This window comes from Pseudophryne corroboree, chromosome 2 (assembly GCF_028390025.1).
Source record: "Pseudophryne corroboree isolate aPseCor3 chromosome 2, aPseCor3.hap2, whole genome shotgun sequence".
In the NCBI taxonomy this organism is placed as follows: domain Eukaryota; kingdom Metazoa; phylum Chordata; class Amphibia; order Anura; family Myobatrachidae; genus Pseudophryne; species Pseudophryne corroboree.
The window spans coordinates 725,970,038-725,994,849 of record NC_086445.1 but is presented as its reverse complement, the minus strand read 5'-3'; the positions used below and the strand labels follow the sequence as shown (position 1 = coordinate 725,994,849).

Below are 24,812 nucleotides of genomic sequence, written 5' to 3'. Positions count from 1 at the left end.
TGGCGGGAAGGGGTATGATGCTAATAACTTTTTAGGAATTAACAGTTTTTATCGGGGGAAACCCACGCATCATCACACACTTCATTTGATTCCTCAGATGCAGGAAAAACTACAGGCAGTTTTTTCTCACCCAACATAATACCCTTTTTAGTGGTACTGGTATTATCAGAAATTTGTAAAAACATTTTCCATAGCCTCAATCATGTAACGTGTGGCCCTACTGGAAGTCACATTCGTCTCTTAATCGTCGACACTGGAGTCAGTATCCGTGTCGGCGTCTGTATCTGCCATCTGCGGTAACGGGCGTTTTAGAGCCCCTGATGGCTTTTGAGACCCCTGGACAGGCACAGGCTGAGTCGCCGGCTGTCTCATGTCATCAATCTTTTGTAAAGAGCTGACACTGTCACATATTCCTTCCATAAGCTCATCCACTCAGGTGTCGACTCCCTAGGGGGTGACATCTCTGTTACAGGCAATTTCTCCGCCTCCACATCATTTTCCTACTCATACATGTCGACACAACGTACCGACACACAGCACACACACAGGGAATGCTCTGATAGAGGACAGGACCCCACTAGCCCTTTGGGGAGACAGAGGGAGAGTATGCCAGCACACACCAGAGCGCTATATATATATACAGGGATAACCTTATATAAGTGTTTTTCCCCTTATAGCTGCTGTATTGTTATACTGCGCCTAATTAGTGCCCCCCTCTCTTTTTTAACCCCTTTCTGTAGTGTAGTAACTGCAGGGGAGAGCCAGGGAGCTTCCCTCCAACGGAGCTGTGAGAGAAAATGGCGCCAGTGTGCTGAGGAGATAGGCTCCGCCCCCTTCTCGGCGGCCTTTTCTCCCGTTTTTCTGTGTAATCTGGCAGGGGTTAAAATTCATCCATATAGCCCTGGGGGCTATATGTGATGTATTTTCGCCAGCCAAGGTGTTTTACATTGCTGCTCAGGGCGCCCCCCCCCCCTAGCGCCCTGCACCCTCAGTGACCGGAGTGTGAAGTGTGCCTGAGTAACAATGGCGCACAGCTGCAGTGCTGTGCGCTACCTTGTTGAAGACAGATGTCTTCTGCCGCCGCTTTTTCCGGACCTTTTCTTGCTTCTGGCTCTGTAAGGGGGCCGGCGGCGCGGCTCTGGGACCGAGCTCCGAGGCTGGGCCTGTGTTCGGTCCCTCTGGAGCTAATGGTGTCCAGTAGCCTAAGAAGCCCAATCCACTCTGCACGCAGGTGAGTTCGCTTCTTCTCCCCTTAGTCCCTCGATGCAGTGAGCCTGTTGCCAGCAGGTCTCACTGAAAATAAAAAACCTAAAACTAAACTTTCACTAAGAAGCTCAGGAGAGCCCCTAGTGTGCACCCTTCTCGGCCGGGCACAAAAATCTAACTGAGGCTTGGAGGAGGGTCATAGGGGGAGGAGCCAGTGCACACCAGGTAGTCCTAAAGCTTTACTTTTGTGCCCAGTCTCCTGCGGAGCCGCTATTCCCCATGGTCCTTACGGAGTTCCCAGCATCCACTAGGACGTCAGAGAAATATATATTGTATATGGGATCTGGTCAGGATCCCGGCAGTCTTATTACCGACGCCGGAATCTCAACACTACTCCAAATGCCGGCATCCGGGATCGCGACAAATCAATATCTCGGCGCTGCGATACAGACTGCCGCGATACTGACTTTTGGAATACAGAACGATGGTTGCACAGGCCACCGGAGAGGTAAACCGCGTGGGGATTAGGTTTAGGCTGAGGGAGGAAGGTTAGGCTGCGGGAGGGAGGCAGTGTTAGGTTTTGGCTGCGGGCGGGGGGGGGGGGGGTAGCGTTAGGCACCACTGAGCAGGGTTAGAGTTAGAATGCTGAAGGGGAGGGGGGGTTAGGTTTAGGCTGTGGGTTAGGGAAGCTTAGGGATTAGGTTTAGCTTCCAAAATTTCCATTATTTTAATATTCATGATGCCGATGTCTGTATTTTGACAGATGGCATCCAACTAGGGTGGCAAATCCCGGACCATTTTTTCAATCCCGGGAAATGTTCGTTTCTGGTGTCATCCCCACCCTGCCCAGTCCACATAATTTAAACACATCCAGATGGGGGGGAGGGAGTGTCCACCTGCTGCAAGGAGAGGTGTGGGCTGGTGAAGGCGCTGAGGTCCGGGCGGCTGGCTGCGCAGCATGATCACTGATATCACGTCACGCTGCGCGCACAGCCAGGAGCAGGGGAAGGTGAGCAGTGTCTGAGCCTCCCGAGGACGCTCAACACTGCCCGGCATTGAAAACACAAAGGGGCTTCCTAATCCCGAAATCCCCAGGATTGGAAGCCTCAATCCCGGGATTGAATCCCGGCCAGGTTTTGGCCAAAATACCGGGATCCCACAGATTCCGATCCCGGGATTGGCCACCATAATTCAAACCACCGGGATCCAGATACCAACGCAGCCAACACATTATAACCACTGGCCTCATCCATCTGTGTCCAAAATAGCTTTGGCTCTCCATGGCACTCTAAAAGGTGCCCTGTGTTATCTGGTACATCGACTTTACCAGCAGATCATTTAACTACAGCAAGCTTTGGGGTGCAGCCACCCAACACCCTGTGGGCAGTTCAGGTGTTTTTTCCTCCTGGGACCACTGGTATGCCCTCCCCACGGCTGACTTGTTACATGATGATGACGGCATGGATTTCTAAGTAGTGTTCCAAAACACATTTGAGTGTCAGGACACCATGGTGGTCATTCCGAGTTGTGCCAATTTTCGCAGTGCAGCGATCAAGTGAAAAAACGGCAAAAATGTGCATGCGCATGGTAGGCAGCGCGCATGCGCTAAGTACTTTCACACAGAACTTTGTAGATTTACACAAGCTCGAGCAACGTTTTTTCATCGCTCAAGTGATCGTAGTGTGATTGACAGGAAGTGGGTGCTTCTGGGCGGAAACTGTCCGTTTTCAGGGAGTGTGCTAAAAAACGCTGGCGTGTCAGGTAAATACGCAGGAGTGGCTGGAGAAACGGGGGAGTGGCTGGCCGAACGCAGGGCATGTTTGTGACGTCAAACCAGGAACTAAACGGACTGAGTTGATCGCAGTCTAGGAGTAGGTCTGGAGCTACTCAGAAACTGCAATTAATTATTTAGTAGCAATTCTGCTAATCTTTCGTTCGCTATTCTGCTAAGCTAAGATACACTCCCAGAGGGCTGTGGCCTAGCGTTTGCAATGCTGCTAAAAGCAGCTAGCGAGCGAACAACTCGGAATGAGGGCCCATGTTGGATGTGTGTCAAGAATTTATGAGCAACAATGGAAACCCCCTAAAAGTACTTTAACCTTAAAGTATTGGATTATAAGTGAAACATAGTCATTTTAATTTAAACATACTATATTAGCTGAAACATTAGTGTGTCACAGAAAAAAAAAATACTAAATGTTTCAGTAGGTGTGTCAATACCACAAATACTAGGAACCACTGATCAAGGGTGCGGTTTAGTATTGCTTAAAAACAATGTATAGAAGATGAATACAAAATAGTTTAATCTGTTTTAATACACAATGTGGTACGTAATTGCAGCTATTACAGTATGTGGTGTTTCCTAATATTTGTAGAGGCACGCATTTTATTAATATACTATTCAAGTTTGATCTTTTCTTATATGCATATATTTCCAGCAATGTTTATTTATAATGCTGGCTCATATACAGTAGCGCAGCCATTGAGATTTATATATAACTACAGGTTGAGTCTCCCTTATCCAAAATGCTTGGGACCAGAGGTATTTTGGATATGGGATTTTTCCGTATTTTGGAATAATTGCATACCATAATGATATATCATGGCGATGGGACCTAAATCTAAGCACTGAATGCATTTATGTTACATATACACCTTATACACACAGCCTGAAGGTAATTTTAGCCAATATTTTTTATAATTTTGTGCATTAAACAAAGTGTGTGTACATTCACACAATTCATTTATGTTTCATATACACCTTATACACACAGCCTAAAGGTCATTTAATACAATATTTTTAATAACTTTGTGTATTAAACAAAGTTTGTGTACATTGAGCCATCAAAAAACAAAGGTTTCACTATCTCACTCTCACTCAAAAAAGTCCGTATTTCGGAATATTCCGTATTTCGGAATATTTGGATATGAGATACTCAACCTGTATAAACATGGCGTTTGGGATACAGATGAGAAGAGCGAAGAGCACCCCTGCAGTTCTAACCTTGAGTGCAGAGACTCTGGGCCTAATTCAGATGTGGACGGAGGTGCTATCACTGCTGTTTCCTTAGTGCAGAAGGAGGTGTCTATTACAAACGGAGGCCGTCGCCACCTCCTCTCCATCCCCCGAACAGCAGCAGACTGTCAATCACTGACAGTCTGCTGCCGATCTGTTTCTGACGTTGCAGGACAAGTTCGTACATGTGTGGAACAGGGATTGCACATGTGCAAAGCACCGAACATGACATCACAGGTGGATGTACTGTGTGTCTAATTATTTTTATATATATATATATATATATATATACACACACACACACACACACACACAAAGATATCGGCGGCACTCACGGGCTTTTCAAAGCCAAAAGACCAGACCAGTCAGTTAGCGCTAACTGACTGGTCTGGTCTTTTGGCTTTGAAAAGCCTGTGAGTGCCGCCGATATCTTTGTGTATAAGTCACACTGTTTGCTGTGGAGGGCACCCGGCAGGTTGTATCTGTGGATTAGCAGTGAGTGCCGAATGCCTTGTGTACATATTTATATATATATATATATATATATATATACACATATACACACGCACATTATTATGACCACCAGCTAATAGCCAAAGTAACCGCCGTGTGCAGCATGGACGGCGGCTATACGGGCTGAACTGTCATTTAAACACACGTCTTGTAGCCCCCAGGTTCATTTTGACGATGAGCTGCTCCACTGTATTGTGTCGGTGATGCACCTACGTAGCCTACGTTCACCTCTCACATCAATGGCACATGGTGCTCCACAGTTTCCACTTTGGTTATTCGCAATGGTGTCATTTGTCCAGTCACAATACACCTTCACTACAGCAGCACCCAAACCATTCACAAACTGCGCTGTTTTAGAAATACTGCCACCCTTGCCGGAAAGCCGATAATAATCCCTTTTTGCAACTGTGAGAAAGTGTCCCTTGTACCCATGACAGCAACGAGTAATATGTGTACAGATGGCCTATCGCACACCTTATATATCCACCAAGCCAGCGCGTGTCACGTGACATACCTCATGGGCTACGCGCTGCCCAGGTCAAATGTAGGAGGGGGTCATAATAATGTGGCTTGACCATAAATAAACATATCTATTCAGCATGCATGCCTGGCACTCCTTTTCTAATACAGTGGGTCCCAGTGCCCGAATCACATAGATAATACAAGCAAGCAAAAGTAAATGGCACTCAGGAAACACAACGATGTAACCAAAGAGGTCTAAATGAGCAGAGGTCATAAAAGTGATTTCTTTAGACACTGGGGCAGATGTATTAAGCCTGGAGAAGTGATAAAGCGGTGATAAATGGAACGTGATAACGCACCAGCCAATCAGCTCCTAAGTGACGTTTTTCAAACCCGTAATGATTGGCTGGTACGTTATCACCTTCCATTTATCACTTCTCCCGGCTTAATACATCTGCCCCTATGTTTCTTGCTCCTACATTAGGTGTAGCTTCTCTCTTTTTTGTCTATTCCTAAATTCTGCTATTCTTATCTATGACTGATATGTTTGGGTTAAATAGGTACCTCTTATGTTACTTTAAAAAAATATTTTTCTAGTTTTTGGACATGTGGGAATCTGTGTTTTGTAGTTATAATCATTGCCAGTTATGTGAGCTGATATGTAAGTTATAATCGCCCAGATTTATCAAGCCTTGGAGAGTGATAAATAGCACTGTGATAAAGTATCAGCCAATCAGCTACCAATTGTCATTTTTCACACACAGGGGGATATCCAATTATCCCCGTTAAAACATCTGGTCTGAAAAACGTTTTCGGACTTTTTTCCGATGTTTCACCAATTTTTTTTTTACAGGCTATCCTGTTAAATCGCGAGTAAAAAAAAAACCTTTTCTCCCGAAGACACACAGGTTCAGTGAAACCTGTTTGTTTTCGGGTGAAATAGACCCGTTTTCCGCCGAAAATGGGGCTGTTCCAGGGATTCTGCTTCACCTGTCGGAGGCAGGCGAAACAAAATCCCAGATAAGCCGGTGCGTGCCGCAGTTTATCAGGGCTAATAAGATAGCCCCCGGCAGGACAATTAGCCCCGGTAAATTACCAGGGCTAATTGGATATCCCCCACAGTCTGTAACATGGCATTTAGGAGCTGATTGGCTGGTACTTTATCTCTGTGCAATGTATTAATGTATTAATGTTGATTAACGCAGTTTCCTGTTATCATTAGAGTCATTCATAGTGTATTTCTATCAGGAGACTCTGTATATAGGAGTCAGCTTACACTGACCATTTAGACAATTATATTGTGATCCATGTATTAGACGCATGTGTGTTTTCCTAATAGAGGATAATGGTGAGGGGGTGGATATTCAAGCTTTCCCTCCCTCCTCTTTCTTTCTTTTTTCCCTCTCGGTTTAGATTGGATTAGATATACACTAAATAAAATCAATTGATTTGTTAGGTCCATTTTTGGCAGGATCTTGCTGTTTTCACCTTCCTTTTGAAAGTTAGAAACATAGGAAATAGCTGAATTCTGATCAATCGAATATATGAGGTATGTGATGTTTCTACTTTATGAACCATACAATGGTTGATAAATCAATTTTTTTATAGTAATATGAATCAATTACCTTTTAATTAGACTGGCTTGAAGCTTCGGCAGTCTCCTTTCTGATGTTTTGAAGTTATTCTTTGAAAAATCCTGAGTGTCCACTCTAATCACATTTTGATAAATGTTAATACCAAAAGGTATGTAAAATACCCAATGATAATAGATATTATATATGAGTTTTATGATCACCACCTAACTGAGTTCTTATTTTGTTGTCAATAGCCCAATTATTGTCTCTTCGCTCTGTTTCACCATGTCTCGCACATCCTATTGTTCATTTACTGTTCTATGTACCATACTATTGCTATTATGATTTTTACTGTAGTGTATAAATACTGATTGGCTGTCTTATAATTTTTAGACATACCCCTGATGAAGTCTAGTTACTAGACGAAACGCGTTGGATTGTTATATTTGATGTTATCTCTGAATAGTATATGAGGAAGATTAAAGATACTGCACTAAGTTGCCAATATTCCTCTATCAACTTCAAAGATGGAGTATTCGAAGAGAAATTACATCATTTTGTCTGTGTAATATGATGGACTTGCTTCATTGCTTCTGTACATTTTAATAAATGTTTTATGAAAGAACAGTTCATGTTTATGTTTTAAAATCAATGTTAATTGTGAAACCCACTGGGTTCCCTGTATTTATAGGTTAAAATAACCTTTGGGCGCCAATTTCCTTTCTTTTTATATTTTCTGTATCCAGTCCCTCCTAACAAGGGACTTTGTGAAATAGGCAGCCCCTCCCAAAGAGTACTGTATCTTATTGTATCTAATTAGCCTTAGAACAGCGCAGAAGGAGAGTATTTGGTTGATATATATATATATATATATATATATACACATATATATATATATATATATATATATATATATATGTTCAAAAACGCAGAGGTAGGCGAGATAATCCTTTATAGTCAAAAACTCATGAGGGTGTGGAAAATGACTGCACAATGACCAATTGAAAGATCTGCAGTCACACTATATCACAAAAGAAAAATAGAGAACATATTTAATATCACAGACTTTGTTTGTACTGGTTTGTAATAATATTATTTGTGAAGATTAAGGAATACAACCTGGATTACCTGCACACTCCCCTTGATATGTTCTCCGTCACCTTTGTCAATATACGAGCCAGACAGAACGACTTCATATAGTTTTTATGTATTTATTATGCAATCCAGGAATTCTGAAACCAAAGAAAGTACTATAGAGTTATATGCTTTACTTTCAAAATTACCAAAAATGTAAGAACTTTACCAACTAAGCGTTATTACTATGACTATTCCAGACAGGTAATTTCTATGGTTGAAGGCTTACAAAATAAATTTTATTCATAATATAAGTCGGAGATCAATAATAATCTCACTTAGCACATACTTAATATATTTGCAGTGCAGAACTAGATTTTGATCACTGGCTGTTTCGTTACAGCCCTTCCCATATTCATGAGCCTTGGATTTGAATTGGATTTACTCCAAGAAGGCTACTACCCCTAGAAAGACCTAGACATTCACTTTGGAGCTGTACACTGTACAGCCTTTAGCATATAACAGAGAATAGCCAGACAACATGCACACAACATCAATTACGACAAGTTCTATGAATTTATGTGGAAGATTTGATACCAGAGTCTCTTCTCATAGCAACTATCTGATGGGCTGAATATATATTAAGGTACACAGCTTTTCACATGAGCTTCTAGCTTGGTTTGATTGACCATACTACATTATATACAGTACCTCTTATTTAATTTAAAGGTATATAACTTCCAGCCAAGAAAGGCTACCACGTCCAGGAGAGCTATGATTTTAGATGAGCACTGTTGGAACGGGATGTAGTCATAGCCCGAGCCCAATCCGTTGGAACCATAAACAGATTTTCTGATGGTCTTTCTATGAATTTATGTTGGGGTACACAGCTTTATACATGTATGTGGATATGTATGTATACTTTTGTACATCTTTATATATGTGTACATGTGTTTGATGAAGTCTTTCTGATGAAATGAATTGGAGGCATCCCACATCAGCTTGGATTTGTGCTGTGGTAGCCTGTGCCAGCCGACAGGAGCATACTTTTGGACCGGGAATCATTATTGATTAATATGGACCTGCGCTATAACAGATAAGTTCTTAGTTTTATGGTTCTTGTGAGCAGATTTTATGTTCTGATTTTTCGTTTTGAATTTATAAATATAATGTGTGTATGAAGGTTAGACCCTAGGGTGGCGATATGTTATTCCTATAGTTTTTGGAGATTCTTTGGGATGAGGGCAAAGAAGTGTGTGATCCTATATTGAAGCTTGCTAAAGTCCCCATCAAATAAGCCTTGATCTACTGCACAGGTTCCCAAACTCAGTCCTCAGGACCCCACACAATGCATGTTTTGCAGTTCTCCTCACAGAATCGCAAGTGAAATAATTAGCTCCGCCTGTGGATGTTTTAAAATGTGTCAGTTAGTAATTAATACACCTGTGCGCCTGCTGGGTTACCTTCAAAACATGCACTGTGTGGGGTCTTGAGGACCGAGTTTGAGAACCTGTGATCTACTGAATACAGTATAAGTACATATACATTTCTTGATTGAATATATATTACATCCTTTTGTTTGTAGGAATGTACTATTCGGATCAGAAGATCAGGGATGTCCTGGGTACAAAGATTTTATTTTAAATTTTACAATATGCATTTATATTAATTATTTTTTATAACCTGTAATGTGCTGTCTAGCGTCCTCTGACTCCTTTTTTGTTTTCAGGGCTGCCTAACGAGAAACTTTTTCATCACAATTAGTTTGCATAAGACCAATTACTGTATTTTTATCTGTATTGCCATCATTGTAAATTATTGTTTTTTTGTAGTTCTATGTGTAAATAAGGAACATTAATATTGCTGTCTTTTTCCAGATGAAATACTTTACCTTCATAGCATACTGCATTACCTAGCTTTTATTTATGGGGCTTTAGACAGGTAAAATAGGTAAAATCACACCTTTCCCAATTAATCTGCATAAAATGAAAAGTAAAAATTCTAACTATACTCTCTTCAATATCTGTTGTAAATATAAGACCAGAAAACTATTCTCAGTACTAAAAAGATCTAATGCACAAGGGATTATTCCTACGCCCATCTGCCACATATGCAGTGGGTGGGCGTGAAGGCATTAACAATTTATAATGCAGTCCCAAAAGAGGATCACAGCTGCCAATATATATACAAAGTACTTCACTTTATTTATTTAGTAAAGTTACCTGCTTTAGGGGGTTATTCAGAGTTGTTAGCAAACCAAAAAAGCACACTAATGGGAAAACCATGTAGCACTCCAGTTGTGATATGTACCTGTTCTAATCACAGTAATGTTCATCCCACAATCTTTCCCTGCATGTGTGATGCTTAAACAAATGGAATATATTTTGCAACAATCTTACGGAAAAAATCTGCTTCCATGTTTACCTTATGTCAAAATGAAGTAGGAGAAAAAAACCTTTTCTGTTGTGGGTTTACGGTCAATGTGCTGTTCTTATAATAATTCTGTCTTTACAAGATCTGTAAAAGGTTTTAGTGACAATCTTATAACAATTTACAGGATACTGAGGTTATACTCTGTATAACTATACTAGAGACAGAAGGATGGGGTTCTCACATTTAGGGGTCAATTTAATTAGGCGTAAGGGGGTCAAATTGCTTTCTTGCTGCCCAATCTTGTCCTTGATTTGTGATTTTTGCACGTAGCACTATGGTGCTACAAACTAACAAAGCAGAATTCCTTTATGTATTTACAACCCTTTATGAAGTCTAAGAACACTGTACGCTGTTTACTTAAGAAGTACCGTAAGGGTAAGCTGGTTGCGTAACGATCGCTCAGCCGTAGGCGAGACGCTCAAGCGTCACGTTCGCTCACGGCCCAGAGATCACAGGACAGAATGATTCGCTATGGCGTAGCGGTTCGCTCGAGACCACGAGGAGATCACCAGCGGCGCAGACGCTCACAACGCTATACCTTTATGTCTAAACCTTATACCAATGAAATACACAGAATACCTTAATGTGAATACAGGGTGTAAGTGCAACCTTGTGTAACCTGACTAACTACAAAGCTGCTTGAGCGTTACCGACGCTCAAGTGAACACTTAACACTATAGGAAATACACAGATGCTGGTTTAGGGTCCAAAGCCTATTAACTGTATTATGTCTAATATACTTGTAAAAAGAGAATAACAGTACAAATGATACACTACAATATAACAGAGACTTCCTAACCAAAATACAATACTATCTAATGCAATACAATACTAGTCTAGGGGAGATGTGAGAGAAAAGAGAAAGGAGAGAGAGAGAGAGAGAGAGAGAGAGAAATTGGCTCACAGTAAGACAATGATTACGGAGAGAAACTTACGCACAAGGGGAAACGATCGCAAGCGCCTCTGGACATCCAGCTTCCTGATTATCAGCAATGAGAACCATTTGATGAGAAGTGAAAGCTGGATGTCACAGACCCGTCTTTTATGCTACTCACACAATGCAATCTAATGGTCCCTACAGTCTCACTGTCCATTGGACGCAGGAACTCGGCTTCGCATTATAACAAAGGTCATAGGTTGATTCATACAGGTAAACTGTATCAGTGGTCTTGGTTATGCAAAACAATGGGTGATAACTAACACATTCCTGTCTTCTGGAGAGCTATTGTTTGGCGAATACAAAACAGAATCCTGTCTGGGTTCTGTTCTATATTCATGATGTCCACTTTCAGTTGAGACAATGACGTCTCAGCCCTTATTTTCCTGTATACAAATCCAGCCCCATTTGTAAACACAGGTGTTGGCCTTCTTCATTGAGTCTCAAAGCTCAGTGTAATTAAAGGCTATTGCACTCCGTCTGCGGGAAAGATACTGATTTGGAGTACAATTGATCTTCAATTACTATTCCTGTGTTTACCTTATGCATGTGTAGATATGAGGCCCTCTTAACATGCAAACTATTGTTTGGGGGATCTCTGAGGTCAAAGAGCCATTTGAGACCCACTGATGCCTGTCTCCAACTGTTCAGATGCATGACTAAGTAAGAACAAATAAAATGGACATAACTTCTTATGTCCATAACTATTCGCACGAGCGATTAATACGCTCCAAACCAACACCGGAATATCGCTAATTAAATACTCTTCCGATGGGTACCAAACACTGCTGTATGATTCCTGTTAGACCCTTCGTACAATACAAAGAGGGATTCCTCTGCTCAGGGACATTCTATATTAACCAAACTTTCAGAATCTATCAAAGGGACCATGATCTACAAACTACATTAATTGTGAAAATATGTAACGAATGAGTCGCACGCTACGACTACATAAACTCTACCGTAAATACGCATACCGTGCGCCCGCGGGTGCACGCTATTGCGGGTATGCGTCTTCACGGGAGAGCGTACGCATGCGCAGCGCGGACCAGTGTGCGGTGCAAATATGGCAACGTGCATAGAGACATTTTTCTGACTTTGACAAAACTAAATCTGCATGTCCGCCAGTACCGTAACTATGGCCTATAGCCACGCTTACTCACAGAACTGACCCTTCTATGTTGCATAAAAATTAGTTTGCTTCATTTTTCAGTAGCATAGCATTGACAGATAATAATTTTGCAGTATCTCACATTTTCACACTGATTAATTTTTCCAACATTAATCTAAGCTATCATAACACTAAGAATATATAAAATGAGAATTCTGTGCTCTGACTTTTCTGGGAAAATGCTGGGCTAAACTTGAAAATAAAATTGCATATATACGTTTAATGACAGCAATTGACCTGGATACCATTAGATGTAATTTAGTTTTCTCTTACCTGTGAAGAAATGTAATAATAGTGCCCTAAACGTAGTTTAAATACAGCTGAGCTGACGCTGAGTGAAACAATGAAACTGACAGGAACTGTGGTACTCATTTAATAATCCTGCCAAGTGTTTGTATAACCCACCGAATAAGGTTAGAAAAGCATAAAATATATCTGGAATCGGTCTGTAAGCATCCTGTGCTTATAAACTTGGCAAACACTAACAGAAAAAAAATGCTTTATTTTACAACAAATTTGTCATGATATTCTGCCCACTTTAATACGGTTAAGGGGGAATTCATTTTAGCAGTGGTAATTTACAGTGGGTGAAAAAGAGGTACAGTAGCCTCTATTTTTCAGCTGGTAAAATACAGTGCATTAACCCACAGAATCTGGGATAAGTTCTTGGACCTATGGGTTAACCCGTTCGCGGCACCCGCAAATGGGCCATCTAAAGCAGATTTCTTTTCAAGCCTGCTTGTTGACTGCAGCCAGCTCTAATTGAATAACACCACTGCTTCAATTAGCCCTGCGGTAATTTACCATGGCTAATTGAATTCCCCTCTATCACTACCTATATTTTAACAAACAAAAGAGCCACAAACGAGCTAGGTTGGGCGATTGCTTTTTCGTTTTCTAAACTGGTATGTAAGTCTATAAATGGTGAAATGTTTATAGCATATATTCTTTTTGAATGATGGATTGGAAGAGAATGATGTTTTTTTGAAAAGCGGATGCAATTGTGTGCTAAATATTTATTACCCCACTTCCGAAAGACATCAAGAAATTTTTATATTGGAACATTGGTAGCATTTAAGTCACAATTTGAAAATCCAAAACATCCTCAATTAAATTTAGGTTCAAGACTACAGAGCATTAATGCTTTACCTATATGAACGGCCATAAACACATAAATGTAAGTATTAACGACAGTCTCAAAACTTTTTACATATTAAAATCAAATCGTATAACATAGCATGGTGGCATCTTCAGGAAACTAGGAAGGGGTGGATGGGGGTAATTAACAGACGACCACACTACTCCCACAGGAATCTGAATTTTGTCAAATAACCTTCATTTTCTGTTGGATCAGTTCTATTCCTTAATCTGTATGCATTTTGTGGGAAATGATTGGCCTATTCTGTTTACTGCAGCATAGGTTTTCTGCATATACCAAAATAATAGTATCAAACTTTTTGTTTTGGGTCTAATAAATACCCCAATTTCTCATCATTCCAAGGTACAATGGTGCCTGCTAATTCCCCGTTGGTGCTTATATCAGCCCTTTAAACTGTCCATGAAACTGATGTCTCAAATGTATTCCACAATTGTCTGCAACTTACCATGTAGTTTTTTCAAAACAAAATTTTATTTTTTCTCTTTTACTGTATCTACTGTGGGATAACAGTCTGAAAATTTCTCTGAATAATGACGAGGTATAAATGGCATCACTAGAGGGATGCGGGACACACTGGGTGACACCATCTAATGGGGACACACCAAAATAGCAGAGCTGCTCTGCCATTATGGTGTCACCCCCTCAGGCCGGGAGTCCAGGGAGAGGCTGGGGGCTGCCAGAGCGATGGCCAATGAGGCAGTGATGTCACCAAATTGGCACACAGACTACACCCCTTTCTCAGAATATACTGTAGGAGCAGAAGTAGTCCACAGGTGTCTGCCTTGGACTGTAAGCCGCCTGCATGCTTGAGGCCCTGGCTTTTTCCACAGAGCAGGCAGCTCTGATACTGCTAACAGCAGCGGGAAGGAAGTACCTGGCAGCAGTTCAGAGAAGTCCTGAAACACCAGGGATGTGGCGTTGTGGCCACAAGACCATGCCATTTTCACGAGCGAGTATGCCCTAGGTGCGCAAACACTTTCCACTACCGCACCGAGTGTCACCACACCAGATGGTGCAACTACTAGGCATGTGAGTAGTTATATAAAACAAGATCCAAAAATTCTCTGAAATATCAGAGTTACAGCTTGCTGTGGATGGCTGACGACACAGCTGGGTAGTCAATTTTAAATGCCCGCCCAGCTGGGTGCCCTGACCAACATTTTGAGCAGCTGATTGTTAATTGTGTATACTTATCTGGATCAGCTACTCGATCACCGCGACAGCAGGTTGGCCAACGTGTTGGTCAGGTGTGTACCCAGCTTTAGGAAGGGTGTGGTATGGCTGACTGACCATCAGGAGACCGGCAGTCAGCATACCGACGCCGGGATTATGGCAGCGGAATCTCCTGCGGAGGGGGGCGAGTGCAGCATGCCCCTTGCGCGCTCGGTGGCAATCTGCGGCCGCCACGGCTTCTATTCCCACTCTATGGGTGTCGTGGACACCCATGAGTGGGAATAGTCCCTGTTGGTCGGCATGCCGACCGTCGGGATAGTGAGAGGGAGGTCATGCGATCGTCAGTCACCTGACAGCAAGTCGCATGAATACATCCCTTTAGGAATTGGTTGGCAATACAACAAATGATGAATATTCCATTAAGTACCATGTAAAATTCCTTGATTCTCTCAATCCTCCAGGAATGCCCCTTCAAAAAAATACCTAAAGACTGGAGCTCCAGTTATGTTGAACCACATGTTAGAGTCCACTGTACCAAGCTGTGCCAAGGGGCAGTGTGTTTTCACAGCATAGATAACCAGAGAAAAGATGTTTTACCATCTCCATTAATAAGGCTCATAAGACTCAGGAGTAGTTGTTCAAGGTTTCTGGTACCTTTATTAAATTTATTTATTTATTAACCGTTTCTTATATAGCGCAGCAAATTCCGTTGCACTTTACAATTTGAAATAATAACAACAAACTGGGTGATAACAAACAGTCATAGAGGTAGGAAGGCCCTGCTCGCAAGCTTACAATCTATAGGACCTTGATGAATCACACTTCTCACACAGGAAGAGATTTATCAAAGCCTGGAGAGAGATAACGTGGAGAAAGATAAAGTACTAATCAATCACCTCCTGTCATTTTTCAACACAGCCTGTAAAATGACAGTTCAATTCTGATTGGTTAGTACTTTATCTCTCTCCAAGCTCTCATATATCACCTCCACAGACAGCTGTACCCCACATGTTCAATTGCCAGCAACAAAATACATTTCTGCACCCGGACCCATTATCTAAGAACCCGTAACGTTGTTTAAAAGGAATCATGAATAGAATATTTACCAAAACACTGTACATAAAACAGTAATTTATAGCAAATTAAAATGACTGCTTAGGAAAACCTATGCAAAAGTCTCCAGGATTAACCGGAGTAATACATGCTTTTCGCACAGTTTTCTGTTTCGACAGCCAGCAAGAATTGAATCTATGAAAGTTGTACTCTTTTCTACCTAAAGTCTTTGTTTTCCCCTCACACACAACTGCTCCTACAACATAACTATTTTACACCTTGGCAAACAGCCACGTTTACATTAGAGGCTACATCCTTTCATAAAGCAGAATCAGCTTATTTAGGGAATATAAACAGGGGGGAAAAAGAAAATAAAAAACCCACAAAATTTATATACAGTGAGGTCTTTAAAATAACACAGCAACTGATTGGACAGGTGTGCAGTCACTCCACCATGTTATACAATAAATATCAGACTTTACACAGGCTGTGTCTAGTTTAAACTTCATTCACTGCTCTCCTAATCTCTCCTTCCTCTCCTTTTATTTTTATCTGCCAGGGCCCCAAGTTCCAGCCACAGCTTGCTGCACACAACACACCAAGCTCTTTTGTGAACAGAGTATGAAGCCTGAGGCTACAAAATTAATGCAACTACATCCATGCCCCTGTTGACTCAGAAGTTACAATTACAGTCTGAAAGGCGCAAAAATAAATAACCAGAACCTTTTTGCTGTAAATTACATATGTGAAAAACGTAATTTGGCAACACCAGCTGAGACATGAAATGGTCTATTCATGGGTAATGCAAATAAGCTGTATGCAGATTAGCTTTATCCACCACCTGAGACCAGCCAAGCAGAGATGCAGATGTGAGATTACCATCATACATGCCCCCTCCAATGAAAGTGGGAATCATGTAGAAAACATCAGGGGCTTACTGTATTTGGTAAGACAAATATTGGCAGGTTGATATTTGGCTGCAGGGTAAACGCAAACAGAAAGAGGGAGCAGCGATGTGTGAGCGATGGGAGACATGAAGGCACATAAAATGCCTACAGAATGGGAAAAAGAGGTATACTGTATAAGCAGAACCAAGACATTACTTCTGAGCATGTGTTGAATTACAGTCTTCAAATTAACATGTTGAACCCGCACTGGAAATTAATTTTCTTAAAGAATGCGCTGAAACTTCAGAAACAAACTGGAGTTGAGCTAATTTGGGCACTTAGGATCCAATTCATTATGGATCACTTATGCGATCCTGTGTGCAGTTTCCTGATGGTGGGAAAACTGCACATATGCAGGACCTGTTCTGCGCATGTGCAGAATGGGTCCTGCGGTTGCAGCGCAGAAATGCGAACGCCTCTGTCTGATTGACAGGCAGAGGTGTCTGTGCGGAGAGGCTTGCTCAGCTTGCCGTCCAAGATAAACATTGCAACCGATTGTTTGTGATGTTCATCTGATATGCAAGGAGGTGGTATTTGCATTTGCAATCCTTAATGAATCAGGAAAACGGAATATTCGCAATTGTGTGCACCCCTGGAAAATAATGTTCAATCTCAGACTTAGTCAAATTTCACAAATCCAGGACAATGGCTAGTGGTAACAAAGTTCTTCTATTGAGATTTTCTACAGCACACCATAATCTCCTTTTTTCCTTATGACCGCGTGGCCTTAATAAGGCTCTTGGTCCACACTCGTCCAAATGCAAAGGAAAGGGAGAATATATAATAGTGAAGTACGTATTAATTAAATAAAACTTAAAATATAATTTCCCCAATAGTGCAGATAAAACTTGAATCCACCAAGATAATAATACAGCATGCGTAACAACTCCAGTGGGGTGTCAAGCGTGCCCACCCACAAACAGCATAAATTATTATATACCCTCTCGGGTTAAGACACCGGATCACTGCTGAGAATGGCACCTCCTCACAGGACAATGGGTAGATCTAAGGTGGCCAGACAGAGTTACCCATTGTCTTGTGCTTCTAGGACATAAAATTGCTAAGGTAAAATGTGTAAAAAAAAACTCCAGATATCTGTTGTAATTTTATCAATGAAACGCACAGTCAGCAGGAGAAGAACATGAAACAGGACAGCAAAGTCAGGGGACCAACTGGATCCAGAAGGACATCATGCTCCAAGTAAAACGGTGCATTATTGTTCAATTTATGTAAATCAACCCAAAACTGGAGGAAAAGGAATCCACATCAGCCATTCATTTATATAAGACCTTACTTTAACTATAGGTCTTTTTATTTACCCAGGTGTTTCCATTATTTTGTCTAACTTGTGTGTGTGTGTGTGTGTGTGTGTGTGTGTGTGTGTGTGTGTGTGTGTGTGTGTGTGTGTGTGTGTGTGTGTGTGTGTGTGTGTGTGTGTACATATCAAGTTAACAAAATAAACACTGGGTGTACTTATTACAATTGCTCTTGTCATTCTTTGGCTCTGTTTGCTAAGCTTTCTTAATTAGATGTAAAGGGACTATAATTCACATATAAATGGTGAAACAATTCTGTTGACTTTAGTAATGCATTATCGTAAATAAGGTATATAGGCCCAGATTTATCAAGTCTTGGAGAGTGATAAATTGCACTGTGATAAAGTACCAACTAATCAGCTCCTGTCATTTTTCAAACACAGCCTATAACGTGGCAGTCAGGAGCTGATTGGCTGGTACTTTATCGCCCTCCAGGGCTTGATAAATCTGGGCAATAATGTATTATAGCTTATCATGGTTTATTTTAAAAACTATAGTTTGTAACAATTACATGTCTGAAAGTCTGCACTGTTTCTTGCAAAAGATTTTTCAACATCATATTTATGTTCAAGATAAATTACAGTTAAAACCAGTGAGCAATCCCTCTCTCCAAAATGACAGATCCATCTGATTCCCATGCTCTACAAGCAGTCAAGTCCAGGGTAACCCACTTCAATTGGCACAAGAATGATCCATTCTCCACATTGTTTAAATGCAAAAAGTGCATTATTATTATTATTATTATTATTATTATTATGCTGATTGGATAATGGTCATTAAAGACAAACTGCATTCATGTGACCATCTCCAGGGTGTTGTGCCCTGGAGAATCCACTCTGGCAGCAGAGGGTTACTTTGGAAATACAGTCGCCTGGAACATAGGCCATACATTGTTTTGACATTTATATAATAAGTACTTATACAAGGATTTCTACTTTACTGAAAAATCACTCATAGAATTTGCAAATAAGTAAAACGTAAATATATCTAGTTGGGATCCGGTCAGGATCCCGGAGGTCGTGTTAGGTTTAGGCTGCTACAATGGAGGGTTAGTGGGCCATTGGAGGTAGGTAAGTATACTTACCTTCCCCAGTCGGGATTCTGACCAACGGGATGCCGCAGTTGGTATTCTGACTGCTGGCATCCCAACTTCTGGCATATCCATCCAAACCCATCTAGTGAGATGCATACAAGTAATCATTAAATAATCCTGGACATAACAGACCCCCAACTTTGTGTCACTGAAAAAGGTCATGGAAGTGATAAAGGTTATTTAGCATTAGCATTTTTTTACATCACACAACGAGAAAAGCTTCCAAAATCCATGCACTTAGCCGATCGGTAAGAAAAGCAGGCATTTTGGTTATGTAAGCTTCAGACAGACAGGAAAAGCAAGTTATTCAAAATGCTGTGGAAAAGTAAAAATAAATAAGCTCAGAGAAAAATTAACAAAGTAAACCACATAAACACAATACACAACCAGAACATCTAATTGGAGAACTCAATTAATTATACCAAAGTCACGTATGAAACAATAAACATTTAAGTATACTTTTTTTATTTACTTTAGTCTGAAAATGCAAAAGGTGTTTCCACAAAGCCAATATGACATACCTAGCAGCTTATAACCTATTTCTATGGGAACAAAACAGCCAAATAATGTACTGCAGTCAGTATGTCGCACCCTGTCTCATCTGTGACAGCCGCCCTGATCTTGGCTCTAGATCAAGCTCAGAGTTTCAATAAAGAGAGCAGAAACAGGGGCTTGCATCACCGCTCAGGCTTTATAAGTATATGAGTGGCAGCCATCTACACCTCCACCCACACTGCTGTGAATCACAGAGGTAGCAAACACCTGGCCTGCAAGGGATATGCACAGGGATTTATATGCCAGTCAAATGAATGTGTCTAGTCACTAACAGATAAACAATTATGATAGTATATAGTAACTCATCGAATTGTCCATGTCACCTTTATGCAGTATATTACACTGACCTATAACAAGGACATTAAGGCTCAAAGACAACTATATTTTGAACAATTAAACACAGTATTTTTTAGAATTTTAAGGTCTCACAAAAATTCCCCCCTAAATACAGTATATGATGACATGACCAAACATCATCATGCTGTGCTGGGAAAGGCATCCGGTCATTCAGCTGCAATGTGACTAGTATAATGGGATTTGCAGGCTCCAACTACACAGCTTTCTCACAATGGGAGGCTCATGACCCACTGGTGCCCTTTAAATTACATAATGCCAGACTGGAGCTACAAATTGCATTTTTCAAAACCTCTAATTTAATCCCACCACTATTTTTTTTTTATCAAGTGAACGATGTGACATCAAATGGTCGAGAGCTGCTGGAGATAGAATACTACAATGTAGTAATTAAAATGGCTTATTCACTATACGAAAAAAAATTGTAATATTAAGTTATTTATTTATTATTTATTAACAGTTTCTTATATAGCACAGCAAATTCTGTTGTGCTTTACAAATTAGACACAATGATAAAACAAAACTGGGTAATGACAAACAGTCAGAGGTAGGAGGGCCCTGCTCGCAAATTTACAACCTATACAGCACATGTTAAACTACTACATGTTGGTACTCTACTGTTATGTGACCAGGCAGGGCCGGATCCAGGCACGTTCCAATAGAGCGGCCGAACAGGGTGCCACACTTAATTGGCACCACTAGCTCTCGCCGCCATATTGGAGCCTTGAGCCGGTCCCTACAGCAGCAGCGTCTGTCCCATGGCCCGCCTCCTAGCAGTGGCTGTGTGATGATGAGGGGCAGTGCTGGATTAAGGGCAAGACAGACTGCGCGGTCGTCCAGGTGCCTATACACATAGCCCCCTATCCTGGTCCCGAAACAGCAATAGGTGTTCTCTGCATGCAGCCGAGCCTCTCTGCAGCAGTCACCCGCTCTCCCGTACAGCCAGCACGTCCCCCTCACATGCAAACATATGATCTGCTAGCATTGGCAGTCAGTCCAGTCATTGACCGATCCCATTAGTCAGCGGGGATTCCTTCAGTGTGGACAATGCAGGACTGCCAATCACCGGTTCCTGATGCTGGTGGGGGTTGGGATGGACCGTAGCTGCCAATCGCGGTGCTGGGGTGAGTTTGTCTTCTGCTCTAAAGGTACTTAATTCAAATGTGCAGGACTGTGTGGCAGCGGGAGGTGCAGGAGGGGAAAGGATCAGGGGAAGGGATTAAGGTTGGATAATGGGACACGCACTGGCAATACAGGTTAAAAATGGATCGCATAGCCTATCCCATCCGATCCCATCCCCGCGGTGAGTGTTGGGAGAGGGGGGATGGGGTTAGAGTTGGGAGAGGGAGGATCAGCATTGGGCAGGCAAGGTGTGATCATTTTTCCCTGTCTGAAAATGTATTGTGTGAGGTAGGTTGTGATTTGCCAGAAGCCATGATATTGCTAGTCCAGACTCCCAGCAGTCATGTAACTACAAATTAGAGATGTGCGGCGGGCACCTTTGTTTTGTGTTTTGGTTCTGGTTCCATGCTCATGTTTTGGATCTGGATTGCTTTTGCCAAAACTACCCTTTCGTGTTTTAGTTTTGGATCTGGATGATTTTTGAAAAAAACATAAAAACAGCTAAAATCACAGAATTTGGGGGTAATTTTGATCTTATTGTATTACTAACCTCAATAACATTCATTTCCACTCATTTCCAGTCTATTCTGAACACCTCACAATATTGTTTTTAGGCCAAAAGGTTGCACCAAGGTGGCTGTATGACTAAGCTAAGGAGTGGCACTGCAGTGGCAGACAGGATGGCACTTAAAAAAAAAACTAGGCTCCAAACAGTACATCATGCAAAGAGGTAAAAGAGGTGCAATGAGGTGGCTGTATGACTATGCTAAGCGACACAAGTGTGCGGCACAAACACCTGGCCCATCTAGGGTTGGCACTGCAGTTCCACTGCACTAATGGCGGATACCGGATGTACGTCTAACACCAACATAGCTGTCAAGGCCTCAGTTATCCACTTTGCAACAGGATGACTTCTGTCATATTTCATCTTCCTCACAAAGGACTGTTGGACAGTCATTTGCTTAGTTGAAGTAATACAAGTGGCCTGTCGACTTCCCTGCTGGGATGACGATCGACTCCCAGCAGCAACAACAGCAGCGGCAGCAGCAGCAGTAAAAGTGGTTCTTGATCTTTCCCTATTTTATCCTCCAAATATTTGGATTTATACGGCAGTACCACTGGACTGGATTTATACGGTAGTATCAATGGACTTATACGCCAGTACCACTGGAATTATACGGCAGTACCACTGGAATTATACAACAGTATCACTGGAATTATACAACAGTATCACTGGAATTATACGACAGTATCACTGGACTGATTTTATACACCAGTACCACTGGATTTATACAGCAGTACCACTGGACATATACGGCAGTATCACTGGATTTATATGGCAGTACCGCTGGACATATACGCCAGTATTACTGGACATATACGGCAGTATCACTGGAATTATATGGCAATACCACTGGACATATACGGCAGTATCACTGGATTTATATGGCAGTACCGCTGTACATATACGGCAGTGCCACTAGACTTATACAACAGCACAGGGACACCACCACTGGAATGATGCAGGACAACACAGCACCACTGCAAAGGACTGGACTTATACAGCAGCACTGGACATATGGCAGCAGAGGACACCACCACCACTGTGACTGGACTGATGCAGCACAAGACACTAACACTGAACTGATGCAGCACAACACAGCACCACTGGACTGGATTTATACAGCTACACTTGACATATAACAGCAGCAGAGGACACCACCGTGACGGGACTGATGCAGCATAAGACACTACACTGGACTGAGCAGCACAAGAGAGCAATGGAATCACCACCCCACTTTCCCTCCCGCATAGACACTGAGGACACGTCCTCTCGCTACACTCTCTGAAAATGTCGGCGACGCGTGGCTCCTTATATGGCATCCAAACCACGCGAGAATCCAACAGCGGGATGATGACATTTTGCCTCGTTCTGGTTTCCGAGCCAGGCGGGAAAACCCGAGCCAGTCTCGGATCCGGGCTCAGGTAGTGAAGTTCGGGGGGGGAGGTTCGGTTCTCAGGGAATCGAACCCGCTCATCTCTACTACTAATTCCAACTATCTCCTGAAGTTGTCAGTGTGGATTAGGGAGGTCTCTATCATTTATTACTGTACAGTTACTGTGTATCTGCCCACGCCTGGCACAGTGACCTCCGTGCAGCGTACCTAGAATGCTGCTGCCGGGGCAGGCAGAGGTTTGGTGCATTCACTGTAGGAGATCCATCAAGGACACAGTGTAACCTGCCAGCAAGTACTCCCAGAACAAGTAGCACTTAATGGCTGGAGGGGAATGTGTCCACATAGCTTGTGTACATGTTTCCAGTAACTGTAAGTATCTAATGGGCTTGGGTGGTGGTGGGTAAGTTTACCGTTGGTATGGGAGCCCCCGCAAGTTTGTTGCCCTGGGCCCTCACAAACCTTAATCCGGCCCTGACGAGAGTGAGTGCTATCGGCGGGCCAAAGCTAAACTATGTGCGCGCTGTGCGGCGCCGGTGTCTGATGCTTCATCCAGACTGGATCCTCTTGTCCTGAGCAGTGTGAGCACTGAGCACCCACTCGAAGTAAAGTAAGCCCTGCCTTAAGAGTATTTTGTTTTCTCATATGGTGCACTGTGACTGTTCTAGCAGTTTAAACTTCTCACCAGACCATTGCATATAAAGCCACTCCTGCCCCTCCTACATCTCCAACCTCATTTTTATCATCATCCCTTAATGCCCTCTCTGCTCTTCCACTGATCACTGCCAGTGCCTCACCTCCACCCTAGTTACCTCTTATTCTTCTCCAAGACTTTTTCAACTCTACTGCCTTCTGAAACTCCCTCACCAAGTCAGACTATCTACCAGTCTCGCCCTCTTCAAATGTGCACTGAAAACATGCCTTTTCATTAAAGCTTACCAGCCTTCCTCCCCTTATCCCCAGTATACCCTTCTATAATGTGCATCTGACAATGGGGGTCATTCCGAGTTGTTCGCTCGCAAGCTGCTTTTAGCAGCTTTGCACACGCTAAGCCGCCGCCTACTGGGAGTGAATCTTAGCTTATCAAAATTGCGAACGAAAGATTAGCAGAATTGCGAATAGACACTTCTTAGCAGTTTCTGAGTAGCTCCAGACTTACTCGGCATCTGCGATCAGTTCAGTGCTTGTCGTTCCTGGTTTGACGTCACAAACACACCCAGCGTTCGCCCAGACACTCCTCCGTTTCTCCAGCCACTCCAGCGTTTTTCCCAGAAACGGTAGCGTTTTTTCGCACACACCCATAAAACGGCCAGTTTCCGCCCAGAAACACCCACATCCTGTCAATCACATTACGATCACCAGAACGAAGAAAAAACCTCATAATGCCGTGAGTAAAATACCTAACTGCATAGCAAATTTACTTGGCGCAGTCGCACTGCGGACATTGCGCATGCGCATTAGCGACTAATCGCTCCGTTGCGAGAAAAAAATAAAGAGCGAACAACTCGGAATGACCCCCAATGTGGGGGCATATAAAGTGCATCTGACAATGTGGGGCATATAATGTGTATCTGGCACTGTGGGGGCATATAATGTGTATCTGGCACTGCACTACTAGGGGCATATGTGTATCTGGCACTGTGGGGGCATATAATGTGTATCTGGCACTGCACTACTAGGGGCATATGTGTATCTGGCA

At 42.3% G+C, this 24,812-nt stretch overlaps 1 protein-coding gene across 3 annotated transcripts in view; it reads right to left on the bottom strand.

The window, feature by feature from the left end:
• Nucleotides 1–24,812, bottom strand: part of CTTNBP2NL (CTTNBP2 N-terminal like) — a 200,278-nt gene that overhangs the window by 121,997 nt on the left and 53,469 nt on the right. Inside the window, exons 2-3 of one of the 3 annotated variants that reach the window (XM_063955379.1) lie at nt 10,270–10,362; nt 7,900–8,003 (exon numbers count right to left, since the gene is read on the bottom strand). The exons of 1 other annotated variant lie outside the window; for it this stretch is intronic. The gene's annotated coding sequence lies outside the window, so the exon portion shown is untranslated. The remainder of the gene's footprint in view (nt 1–7,899; nt 8,004–10,269; nt 10,363–24,812) is intronic. One more of the 3 variants, XM_063955378.1, reaches the window with a different exon arrangement.